The sequence below is a fragment of the Cyanistes caeruleus genome, chromosome 2 (assembly GCF_971803275.1).
Source record: "Cyanistes caeruleus chromosome 2, bCyaCae1.hap1.1, whole genome shotgun sequence".
Lineage (NCBI taxonomy): Eukaryota > Metazoa > Chordata > Aves > Passeriformes > Paridae > Cyanistes > Cyanistes caeruleus.
The window spans coordinates 97,431,829-97,445,437 of NC_141702.1; the positions used below are offsets into that span (position 1 = coordinate 97,431,829).

The 13,609-nt window shown below is 38.9% G+C and overlaps 1 protein-coding gene across 14 annotated transcripts in view; it reads left to right on the top strand.

Moving 5' to 3' along the window:
* Positions 1–13,609, top strand: part of HHAT (hedgehog acyltransferase) — a 186,338-nt gene that overhangs the window by 8,029 nt on the left and 164,700 nt on the right. The gene's annotated exons all lie outside the window — the stretch shown is intronic.

The following is a 13,609-nucleotide window of genomic DNA, read 5'->3' on the forward strand; positions in this document are numbered from 1 at the left end:
AGTTCTCTTCCCCAGTACTTCTGAGGGTATCCCTCCTCACCAGCCGCAAATTCAAAAGATCAACTGTGTTACAATTGCATAAACAAATAATATTGCAATTGTGACCACAGCAAATTGTACCAAAAGATGAGTTGCTGATCTATATACAAAGAATGTTAAAGCCCTTCCACAGCTATTTGCTTTGGCGTTATCCATGGCACTGCCCTTGGGCACCATGTGAAGAACATGCAGGCGCCATACAGGCGATACTTGGGTTTTTGGCTTTCTTAGAAGCAGTCTGCCAGACGTATCCCAGTGATTGTGTAACTGAGAATTCAAACAGATTAGACATGTGTTTTTAAGTGAAATTGGAAATGAGGAGATCAGTAAAGACAGATGCTGCATTATGCATAAAAATATGCAACTTGGTTAGATTTGAGTTTCACATGACAGTAGGTCCACACAGTGATCTTAATAGAAGAAAACTTTCCCTTCTTTTGCCTCTTCCTACTATGCCTGGTCTTTATACTGCAACAGCCCTGAGCCTTCGTAGTATCCAAATCCAGGCAGATCTCAGACCTGAATTCGTACAGTGTCCTGTATTCATAACAAGGCTTTATCAGTTAGTGTGATCCTTAAATCAAAGTAGCCCACCATAAAAAATACAACAACAGGTAAACCCTTAGAACTTGTCTGCTGGCACAGTTGACACAAAGTCACAGCTCAAGGGCATGTTCTGCCCTGCAGATATGTGAGGTAACTGGGCACTCTAATAGTATTACGAAGGAAGTTGTGTGAGCACCTTTGGGCTATCATACTACTGAAAGATATACTTGAGACAATTGCTTCCAGTCAAGGCAGAATTGTGTTTGTATTGCTTTGCAGCTTCTCATTTCTAGGAAAAAAAAAAACAACTCCATCTTTCCTGTTGCAGAGTTGCAGCCTGCAACAGGTATAGAATATTCATGTAGGCATAGGCAAACATGCCTATCTTTTCAAAAAGTGCTACGTTTGTGATAGGCTGTGGCCCAGTTGTTAATAGCTACCTGAACTCCTGATATCAAAGCTGCAAGAGATGCACTCCCAAGTGAATCAGAAAAGCTAAATTAAGCTTAATTAAGCTAAACTATGCAAATATGTCCTTGTATAGTTTATGATACTATTAAAACTTTACTCCATTTCCTTTTTAGTTGAACCAGGCAAGTTTGTGATGCCCTCAGCTGTAGTATAATCTGTTCTTATTCCTCACTGTGTTCATTTTTCTCACACGTATGTTATTTCCATTTGAAAGTTTATACTTTTACTTATTTAGCTTTATCCAGGAGTGTCAGCTCTTTCTACTTGAAGTCCCCAGTCATGCACTTCCGCTGTTTTTCCTCAGACCAAAACATAAGCTTTGTAAACCTTACCACCTTCTACAGCAACAAAAACATGTTGTATTTTCCAGTAAAATGTCTCAGGTGCCAAGCACAACCCAACTGGCAGTCTGAAGAAACTGTCTCCCAAAAAGGTTGGTGAATATGTGCAAACATGAGCTGTTTTTCTAAAGGCACTTGCCAGAGCCCTTCTGACACACCAAGCTTAGAAAAATATTTGGCATCAAGCCCTTCTTCCAGAATTTCTCCTTTTGCAGGCAGTGGAAAATGCCTTCTTTTCATGTATTCAGATCTTCTGGGTCAATGCGTAAGCAAAGCTTTCTATCTTTAGTTCAGCAGTGGCTGGCAAACACACCCACTCTTTCAGTTTTTACTCACGATACCATTTCTTGTGTAGTTGGACCATTTCAGCTTCACAACTCTCCCTTAAAAGGATATTTCCTAGGGCAGGAGCTGTAGGGTGCATGAGTTCTTTTGGCTTTCTTCTTTATGCTGGGGGAAGTGGGGTCCCCTGCATCGCCAGCTTGTTACTCCTTCTGTGACAAGGAACTTACAGCATTACATTAGAGAGATTATAAATCTCTGCATTAAAAAAACATATGCCATGTACTTTGAACAGGTTCAAAGACTGGGAATAAGGATTTCTGAAAGCTAAGCAGATGTAAAGACTCGTGGAGATGAGTGAAGAAATGAACTATGGTTACTTCTTGTGCCACTTAGCTATCACAATAATCTGTATTCATGGATGTCTCTGTTTTTTCCTATGTGGCTTGCAGGTCTTCCTGTAGATTTCCTGAATTTCATCAGTTACCTCTTATACACTATGTCCCACCATGTGGGCTTTCCCTGTATTGAAAAATGTGAATTTATGAAGTAAGCATTGTACAAATTCTGAAGATGTCCACAGTAAGCTGGGAAATAGGGAAACAGAGCAAGCCAAGCCCATATGAAGGGTTTTCTAACTATGCATTCCAGGTGTATCTGCCACCCAATTCTGAATGAAACAGAATATCACTTGGGTTTGTGACTCTTTCATGACAAACAGTGTTGGTCTCTGTCAGAAGCCATTGACCCAGAATAAAGACTATCAGATTAGGCTGACCAGATAAAACCCAAATATTACTTGTGACTTTTTGCTGCTTTCATCTCTTGATACTCACATTTAAATCATTACAGAAGTCATGATGCAAAACACCATAGGTTTATTTCTGCAGAAGCCAGGGTGCAATATCAGTAGTCTTTTATTGCTAAAATCTTAATACAAAGCAACACCACTCTAGCAGCTGATCACTGTTTTTTTCCCCATAATATCCTTATGCTGGTGGTAACAGATGACCAAGAAATGCAAAGAGAAAATAAACTGGGGACTAAGTTCCAAGCAACAATTCCTTAAACAAGCTGTTTATAACTCAAGCTACTCTGTAGTTATTGTAAATCATATATAGCCATATATTCTGCATGCACTGGGGATGCTTGCATGCGCTGGAATCACAGTGTGATTCCATTTCAGTTAGCTGATCCTGCATATTGACAGCATCTGTCAGGATGACAGATCAGGATCAGTTAGTGATCCTGCAAATATTTAATCAAAATCCTTGATGTCATAGTTCAGCTACTATGTAAATACATCAAAGTCCAATGGCTTTGCTGCATCATTACCCAATTAACAAAACCAATGGCATTTTTCTGTACAGAAGGTAAACCTTCATACATAGTCATACCTGCTAATGAAGCTATCTTGTCAATTGGGCTGTAAAGGATAAATTTTCATTATTTTTTTTTTTTTTTTAATTTGAATTGCTGAAGTTTCCCAGTCCTTAAATGCTCAACTCAGGATGGGATGGAGGCCGGGTCTGCTAACATATGTTATGTTCCTCCACCATAGTGAGCTACTACACAGGCAGGTAGTAAGATAGTGAAATGTAGGCAAATCCTGGATGAACACTTGTTCCATGAACCTAATTTTTGGGTAGCAGCAAAAATAATTACTCAAAGTCAGAATTATTGCCCTGTGCTCTGAGTGATAGTTAATAAATTAATAAAAAGTGGGGTTGGTTTTTTTTGTTCCTTTCTCTTGTGGCTGATAATGAAGTGTAAAATGTCTTCCTGAAAGGTCTTTTCATAGCTGTAGAGAACCATAAGAGTTTGTGAGATATGGGCCTTCCTAATTTACGCCTGCCTACAATTCCTAGCAGCTGTTTGTCTGCCTAAAAACCTATAAGGATGGGACTTGCACAGACTCTCTTGGTAACCTATGCTGGTGCTAAATTATCCCTTTAGCAACTGCCTGCTCCCTAATGCCCTGAAACAGGTTTGGCTCTTCAATTTGTTTGCTTTGCAGACATAGCAGGACACTGGTGACTCATCTTAAAGCATGCAGATAATATGTGCTTTTCAGGGAAAAACACGCTTGGATGAACAATCTGTAAAACTGATGTTTCTTCCTTTTTAGATTAAACCGTTTGGCAAAAATAGGTATTAGCTTTGCTTTCCTGTTATAAAAAAAACTGTTTAGGAACTCTGTGGGAACTGGTCCCACCCAGCTTGCAACCCAGCTGCTTGTATGGAAATAACTGTGAGTTATCCATGGGCCAGCTTTTTTTTCACATCTCTGCAACTGTCCTCCCTTGTGTGCTTGTGCTATCTTGCACACAGGTTGCAGCCAAGCTGCTTTGTCCCTCTCATGTGCCTGGACTCAGTGCCTGTGAACCCTGCCTGGCTGTGGGGCCAGCTGTGCTCTCCTAAGGGTCTGCAGACCTTGGATAGGTAGGGACAGGATAATCCTCCCAGGCAAAAAAAAAAAAAAAAGAAAAAAAAAGAAAAATCCTTGAAATTCTTAACAGAAATATAAAATAGAGCATAACAGAAATAGAGAAGCCCTTCTATGTGCCTGCCATTTTGTCTGGCAGCAAACAGAGACTGCCTGTTTCACACAGCTTGGTTGGAGCCTGTGTTTCTCATCTGTTTCCCATAGTAGTTCCCTGTCAACTACCAGATCTTTCAAAAGAAAGTCACTTTTGTCCCTCTGTTTCAGAGGCCTTTGTTGTGCCCTGAGTGTGGATGTGTGGATTTTTGGCTTGAAACTGGAAACGAAAAAAACCCAACCAAAACCAAATAACCCCAAAAGAACAACCCAAAAACTTTTCCAGAAATTAAACTGCCACAACTAAAGGATGTCTGTGATTTTTTCATATAGTTTTTATATAGTCTTTATATCTGGACTGTTATGTGACCATGCTTTACAATGATTTTAGTTTAGTAAGCTTACTTTTTTTTTTTTTTTTATATGGGAGACCCAAAACTCTCAATAGGCTAAAAATTACCTAGATATTGTCACAACTGGCTTAAGTAAAATTCAAGGTCCTGCAAAATATCATTTTCCCTGGAGAGTTCTCTCTGTCAATGGCAGTTAAATAAGTAATAGACAAAACAAGTGCTTACAATAAGGTTGCTTGGGGATTCTCTCTACAGGCAATGTGAAATACTATGGGTTTGGGAATTTGGTGTTAATTCCTCTTAGAATAAGCACGATAAAACTGTATTTTATCAAAGCAGGAATTTCCCTCAGTGCAGGTACACTTTCAGTCATCTCCCAGACAAACTGAAAGCCACAGGAGCAGTCTGTTTGGTGGGCACTACATGGCTTCCCTTGATCCACTCCCCCTGCCCCAGCAAATGCATAGGAATGGCCCAGAGTGAGGGTGCCCTGTGGCAAAGTCACCTCCTGTGCCACAAAGGTGGGGCTTTGAGGTGGCCTTTGGAGTGGCTGGCTCGCAGAAATACATATCTGCATTTCCCACACTTGCAGTGCTTGCAGGCTGTGGCAGAGCATGAGTGACTGCTTGGAAAAAAGAGACATTTGGTACAAAATGGAGAGAATCTAGTCAAAGGGACTGTCTCCTGTGAAAATGGGTAGTGTAATGAGAGAGGAGGGAGTCAATTTTATTGAACAAGCAGCTCGGACAAGGATGTGATGAAAGAGACTAAATCCAAACCAGAGGCTTGTCTGGCAATCTTTGATCCTCCTCAGAGATATGATCTGTTTTCTCTGCAGACCCAAGCACCAAAGAGCTTTGTGTAAATAAAGAGCCATTTCCATTTTTCTGGGGATCAGGTCACTCTACAATATTTGCAAGGAGAGAAACCACTAAAAACATTGATGGTAGTGTGTTTGTTTAATTTGGTTTTTCCCAGTGGGGTTACAGTTTCCATTGTTTTGTGCTGCATTTAGGGTCTGTGATTTATGGCAGTTGTACAGTTTCACTCCAGCAGAGTTTTATTCAAATATCAGACAGTACTTTATGGATGTTTAAAATCCTAGAAATATTTTTTCCCCTGTATCTTAAGTTGACATTGCCATACATATGCTTTTCCTCTCTCTTCATGAACATCCTGATGATGGGGTATGATAGCATGTTCTGGTAATAGACTGGAATAGTAAAACCACTACTTTTTTTTTTTTTCTCCTTTCTTTCTTAGAGCAACACTCCATTAGTAAAGATGGTGAGTTTTTTCTTTCCCTCAGTTGGTCCTTTCAGGCACTTATCTAATAATATAATCAGTTATTGGATGACATTCCCTTCAGTCAAGTTATATGCTTGCCTTTCTAAATTTAAAGCTTGGTCAGAAAGCACAGACTCTGGTAAGAATCCATCAGTCAACAAGTTTGTTAAAGGTGTGATGTTATCAGCAATTCAGTTTCACAATTTTCCCTGTGCTGCAGTACTGTACAAGAAAAGCACAGTAGCAGGGGAAGTGTGTATGTTAGGGAGGGTAAGAGTAGAGTGGAAAGCTTCCTCATTCTCAAACACGTGGGAATTCCTTCTGATAACATGGGATTACAGTGGATTTACAAACAGGACATTGAGTTTTACTAAGTTGAAGTATCAGAGCTTTTTCGACCCATTGTCTGCTATTGAGTGACGTTTGCCTGTTCTGTTTCAAATGAGAGGTTGCAAGTTGGTGTAGGACTTTGCTTGCCAAAGCTTGTAAAGTGACAGTGACTGCAAGGCCGATGGCTAAAGGAAGGGGGCCATATGTGCACTCTTTTTATACTGTGGAGGCACTCTGTTGGGGAAGCAGAGACCTGGGAGGCAAGCACGTGTAGGCAGGATCCTGCTCCTAGCTTCATACTGTTGTGTTTGGAGATGTACCTATACCATGAGGCCTCATATTAAAGCTCTGGCTGTTTATATTGGTGTGGCACAGACCTGAGGTAGTCATCCACCATCATCCATAAGGTAAATGGGACTTGAGAGCACCCATTCTGACTAGAATTCATGGTGATATCATCATCAAGTCTGTGCAAGGACCTCCCTGCACTTTTCTGTTGTTTGGTTTCCAGGAGAGAATAGTCCTTTATATCCCACTGCTTAACTCTGGAAAGTTAAATTAAATGCACAATACAAAATCAAAAGACAAAATGACATTATTGCTAAGCCGTGCCTTTAATTTCAGAGTTGCATGCTGTGGCAGATTGTCACTGAACTTTTGTTCAGCAACTTAGATTTAGGAGGCTAAATAGTGTGTATGTGTCCATGGGAGCAAGGAGCTAGAGGTCAATGGCATTGATGTCATGTTCACTTTGCCTTAAGAGAATTAACTAGGCTTCACACAGGCAGAAAAGTGAAGGGTGAATGAATTGGTGAATGAAACCAGAATGAAAGGCAACACATTTTGCATATTTACTCATGCTGCAAATCTGATAGAGTAAAAGACAGGCCACATTCTCTCTGCTTTGAATCTAAGAATGGCTTAGGGACTCAGAGCAGATATTTGGCTATTCCAGTGTCTCATTCATGATATAGGCTAATAACAGAGCTCTGGGTAAAATGTTTAAATACTAGAGGAGCATACGATCTTACTTCTGTCAGTATACCCTTCCAGTTTCTGGCAGTATGCAGCTGGGTTTTTTTTCAGCCAGAGATTGTGTCCTCATCTCCATGTTGAATATTTTTAATGGAGTTTTTCAGGGCTCAAAGTCACTTCATTCAAAGAGCTGTCTTTGCTCTTGAGGATGGGACACAGAAAGGCTGTAGAAATACAAAATGACCAGTTTGCCATATGCTGGTACTTATCAATTCTGTGCTGCGGAAATGAGTTTAACTTTTTTGGTGTTACTCATGACTCTCACTTCTTCAGTGTTACTCATTTTTCCTACAGATGTAAAAATATTTGGCTTTTTTAGTATATTGTTAAACAGTCAATGCCTGCACACACAGCAAAAGCTTTAGATTTAGCATATGTGGTTTTATAGTCAGAAGCTATTAACTTCCACCTGTTAACAATAATTTTTTCTCAGAAACTAATTTAAAATTAAAAACTCCTGATGATTGCCAATGAAGTCTGTAATTGGTATGAAATGAGAATGAAGTGCACTTTGCATCACTACCTAAATGGCAGCTTCTGGTACTTCAGGTGCTTTTCCTTACCAAGGATTCAATGGGAGCAAAAATCTACAAAGGAAACAACTCTTTATATGAGTAACCAGAGTACTGGATATGCACGTACAAGACTCCTTACCAGAAGCAGATTTGCTTACTTCTTTTGCTCTTCCTAAAGGGAGGGACACTCACTAAATTTGGTGGAATACTCAGTTCTATCAAGCCAAATACAAGGAGAAGCAACATTTTCTATTCCTTAATTATGCAAGCTTTCATTTTGGCTGCATGTTATATATAATTATGTGTGTGCCCAGAAAGAAAAAAAAAAAAAGATAATCCTACACAATGCCACCAAGACCTTTCTTCTCCACCCCACCCTCCATCCCCTCCTGCATATTGGTCTATCCAGCTGACTCTTGAGGTGACTCTAAGGGGACTGCTTGTACGCTGTCATTATTATGGCACACGAGCACATTGTGCTTGTACCCTTGCCCAATTCACAGAGATTTCCTTTCAAATCAGATTGCATGATTAGATTCCAGTAAAAATCCTCAGCCTCTGTATTACCATAACTGCTGTTCAGGTTTGAAATATAATTTGGTACTTTGTAGAAAGGCAGAATTTTTGAAAGAAATGTAATGCTATGATCTGATCTAATGATTTAGACCCACTCTTTTAGTAAATCAAAAAAGTTGGCAGTATTCTCTCTTTGGTAATCCTTTCTTGGAAAAAGTAAGCTTCTTAATAAATCTCAGTAGTCATGGATGGAAATTCACCAATGGCAACAGTGTTTATTGACCTTTCCAAAGTGCTAGATTTAATTAGATATTCGTTAATACAACTGTGTAGAGATTAGTCAAGTCAGCTCTTTTCTGTGGAGGAGATTCCCAGCTTGGCTGGTTGTTCATTGTAAAGGACACGTTTGCACTTCGGTCTGCAATGTGCAGTGGAAATGCACTGAGCCCACTTAGATACTGAAGTAACTTTAAGTGTAGTGGTCTGGGGATGAGCAGAGGGCTTACCCAGCCTTCTTGGCAGGCTGGTCTGCAGCTTGACCCTGCCCAGCATTTGAGCAAGTTCGCATAAAGCCAGCTCAGCCATCTCAGCCCTTTGCTTATGTGCACATTCAGTTGACCTACTGAGGGAGCACCTTGCACCAAAAACATGAGTTTTCCCTGTATACTTTTCTGCTTGCTTCCATGCTTTCATACTTCCATGCTTTCCATGCAATGTTGATGCTTTCGTCATGCCACAAGCAGCTGTAGTTTTTCCAGCTATATTATTAGAGCAGTGCACCTATGGAAACATGATTACAACATTTAGGAAATCTTGCTATCTTCAGTCTTATGGTGGACTTTTATCTTTCCATGTAAAGGATAGTGTAGAGTTGCAATCACAGAAAAATATCTAATGTTACACCAAACTGAGGTTTTCAAACCCTTGGTTGCATTGACATATTTATTATGACCACTTAGCTATGAAATTGCTTATGCTACCTTTTCAGGATTTTTTTTTTTTTTGCCTTAGTAACACTGTCTGAAGCTGTAAGAATATATTTTCATGCTTAAAAATACTGTCTGGAGCCATACACCCACACATCCTAATACTTACAAATTAATATTTCCACGGAGGTTTATTTAATTCTAGAGATACAAACACGTCATGTGTTAAAAAATGGATAAAGTACTTTAAATAAAGTGTTTTTGTTCAATTATTACTTTCATCTGTTCAAAGCATACAACTCCAGCGCTTTGACAAACATTTCTTGCTACTGAGAATCTTCCCATGTCCATGTTGGAGAGGCTGTATAAATGTATACAAAGGTACTTACTAATGTATATAGTGCTCAGAATGGTAATGAAGAAGTAAGTTTGACATCTTGTTGCCAGAAGACCATACTCCTAAAAGTTCTAGGATGTAAGTTCAAAAATCCTCAGAAATTTCTCACCACAATTTGTGGCAAGACAACTGTGTGAATGTTGTATATATAGTGTAGATCCCTGTGAGCTGTTCAGCCTTCCTGGATCCTCTTCAAACACTATGAAACACTAATTTAGATTTTCCTAACTTCTTTCTTGGAGGCTTTGATTAGTGAATTAATCAAATCTGCTGGTATTTGGAATATCATTTTTCAGAAGTGGTATTACACGAAACTCCATTAGAAGGGTATTGTATTTCTGAGATAGGTTACCCAGAGAGGTGCTGAAATCTACTCACTTGAAACTTTTGAAGGCTTGGCCAAGCCTTGGCTTTGCTGAAATACTGCCTTTCTTTCCACGGCTGTTTTCTATTTTTCTATGCTTCTCTATGCTTATTCTGCTTTTCCCTTAATGTATATGTACCATCATTTTTGTTATTTCATGTAGTTTAAGACCTGACTTGACCAGAGTAAAAATTTAGTCTAATCATCTGCATTACACAGACTGCAGAATTTTATCAGGATTTCCTGCTGAAAGCTGTCATGCAGTCAACTGGCTATTTGCACTGTAATGAAGAAATTCAGTCTTTCTTTAAGAATTGTGGGCAGTGGTACATATCCTAGTAATGCAGAGGGTCAAGCCAGCAGAGAATTATCCTTACAGCTGCTAATCTGAAATTTGTCACTGCAGTTTTTCAACTTTTATGCATTGGTTTCTCTAGTAGCTGATAAAATCTTCCTCTGCAATGTTTACAATCCAAGTTAAGACATTGTTTAGTACATTTAATTCCATTAATTCCTATTTTTAGGAATCTCTTTTTTTTCTGTATGACTTTAGGGTGGGTAAAAGATCCAGAACTCTCTTATGATTTCTGTTGATACAAGTCTGCAGAAGGTTAGTTAAGGGACTACTGCTGTGTTATGAAGCAGTAAAGCAGAATTCTTGAAAAAGTATTTAAATACATATGTATTTTAAACAGCTGTGCCCTCAGAAGGGACTTTAGGGTACATTCTTTGGAAAAAGATCATCAGTTAATTTTCTACTCCTCACATTGAGCAAGATTAAATTGTATTCCTCATCTCTTGAAATCCCCTTTATAGACTAAAAATCTCTTCATAGTAGTGAGCATGATTCTTGTTTCCTTATGAAATCACTTACTGCCCCTTCAGGTGCTATCAGATAGATAAAAGGTGCAGTGTGCACAGAAACATCTTCTTAAAACAATTACTGAATAGCCAAAATAGCCTGAATTGGAAGGGACTCAGAAGGAACATTGAATTCAATTCTTAAATGAATGGTCCATAGAGGGATCAAACCCTTGACCCTTGACCTTGAGCATTGTTAGCACCATGCTCCTACCAACTGAGCTAATCTTAGACCTATTGGTGATTGTTAGAGATTAGTAAAAGTAACAGGAAAGAAAGCATTCCAGAATTAAAACCAGATTTTTTTCATACCATGTTTTCTCAGCCTGCTCAAAATGGGAATCTATTTGTGTCCTTCCTAATCTGACTGGATCAAAATGTGTGTTAACATAATTCCTGGTGGGATTCCAATGATATTGCCAAACATTACCATTTTGAGGACTACTGTGGCCATATTGTTGAGGGTATCATCTCATACATTGGTTCACCTAACATGTAATCTACATTGTGGGTCAAACCCAAGGCTGCATTACTTTCAAGATCCCACAAACCAAAACAAACATTTAGACTGACAGGAATCAGTTGTGCTGTGAAAAAATACTTTAATGCTTGGGAGGAGTAAGGACAAATCCAGACATGGATACCTCCGGTGGGGGAGTGGGAGTTACACACCACTGTTCGGTGTTGTGTTGCTGATATTTCATGATGGAAAAATGAAAGCTCAATGATTTGTTTTTTCATTGGTTAAGTGTACTGTCATTTGATACCCTGATGGAGAGCTTTCTGCTGGGGAGGGTTTGAGCCTTGTGAAACCTCAAATCACTTTCTTTCCATTGTAGGCAGCTCAGTAAAGCTCTTATTAAACTCAGCTTTTTCTAATTTTGTAATTCACCTCCAGACATTTTGCTCCAAATGCAATATTTGCTGTAGATGTTTGTCTGTTTTTGTGGTGTGGTTGTTTCATTGTTGGTGTCGTTTGGTTATCCTTTTCTACTGTCAGGTATCAATTAAATATTTTATCCTTCTTTGGCTAAAAGAAGCTATAAAATAGCTTGCTATAAAATAGCTTGCTAATCATCAGACTAATGTTCTTGAATTCAGGGTTTAATTGAGGTTTACTAGTGAAAACTACATGTATTTAGGTGCATTGGGAGTAATGTGTTATTGTAACTTTTGTTTACTTACAGTGATCCATAAGCAATATAAATCTTCTGGCACTGAAGACAAAGTTAGTTGAAACAAATTAATTTACTGAAATTTATTATTTATGTATTATTTCTTAATACACCAGAACATGCTTCCCTTTTCCTAAAGTAAAACCCTTTTCAAGTCAGTTGCTTGAAATGTTTGAAGTCATGAACTGCAGATAGTAAACTGAGCATTTGTTTGAGTTCATGCTTATTACAGCAGTGTTCTGGAAAGTGTTTGTGCTTAGGCTTTTAATAAACTCCCTCTAGAGATCAATTACCGTGATTTGTCTAGTTACTATGGATAAGAGGTTTTGGGGGGTTGTTGTTGAAATGTTTTGTTTAAGTGAGAGTCTTGAACGCTTTTATTCAGGCAGAATAAAAAGAGAATGTGAAGCAGAAGACAGAACATCCAAGGAAAAGATATAATCAAAATGGTATAAGGACTGCAACATTGCCAGGTCTTGTAGGACAATTTTGTCTGTGTGTTTTAAGCTTGTTCACAGGTAGCCCAGAATGTAGGTCAGCAGGGGAAGATGTGTAAGAAGGAGGATAAGCAGTGATAATACTCTTGAGAAAGTTTTCTCGCTATAAGGTTTCAGTATAATCAAAACCAGTTTAGCATTTGAGGAAAAGCACCATGAAATGGAGTAATGGAATTAGCTTTTATGTTTTTCCAGGAACCTAAACCACATTTCCTGTCACAACTGTATATTATTAATACAAGGCATCTGCTAAGTCGGAGCTGCCCTAAAATGTGCACACATGTAATACGTCTGGTTCAAATAAATTTTTTTTGGACATTTGCAATAAAAAAACTAAAGCAAGATGCTGCCTCAACCCATCATAAAAAAGAATATGATTTGGAATACTGCAAGTTTTCAGCATGGTCTCGCAGACAGATAATATAATTCTGTTAATTTTGCTGTTACAATACTGTTACTGCCTTCATTTTTATGTCTTGCTTCCCTTTCATTTTGTATTCTGTGGTTGCTGCAATTGGTTTCCAGTCACAAAAGGAAATGAGCAGCTATCTTGAAACTCCCTCTGTTTCTGAGACCCCTGTCATTTAGAACTGGGTGTAGAAAGTTGTTTGTTGACTGATTTTTGGGGTGGTTGGTGATGCATGTCATCTTTTTTCATGTTGTAACCAGCCTCCACAGGCTTAAGGCAAAGGACACAAAATCTACTAATGAAATGGGATCATCTCAGGAATATAATGCCTGGAATATGATTTCCCAGGGGACTAACGCCCTATGCAGAGATTTTTCCACTTTAATACCCATTCTGAATAAAATTGATTACTGCATTTTACTGCATTTCCTTGTAGATTGCTTCGTCATATACTAAGAATGACTGAGACTTCTTTGAGAGCCAGTTACAGAATCACTAGGTTGGAAGAGACCTTCATGATAGAGTCCAACCCATTCAAGCCTGGAAATCTAGCAACAAGTCCTGGATTGTGAATCAGGACAAGATGACTTAAAAATTCTTGTGTAGAATTACTAGCCCTCTCCCAATGGCTTTTGTGGAAAGGCTCTGGATCACAGGTATCTGTCCCTCTGTGCTGCTCCTGTCACATTAGTCTTTTTAATACGTGTAACAGTGGGAGAGCGTATC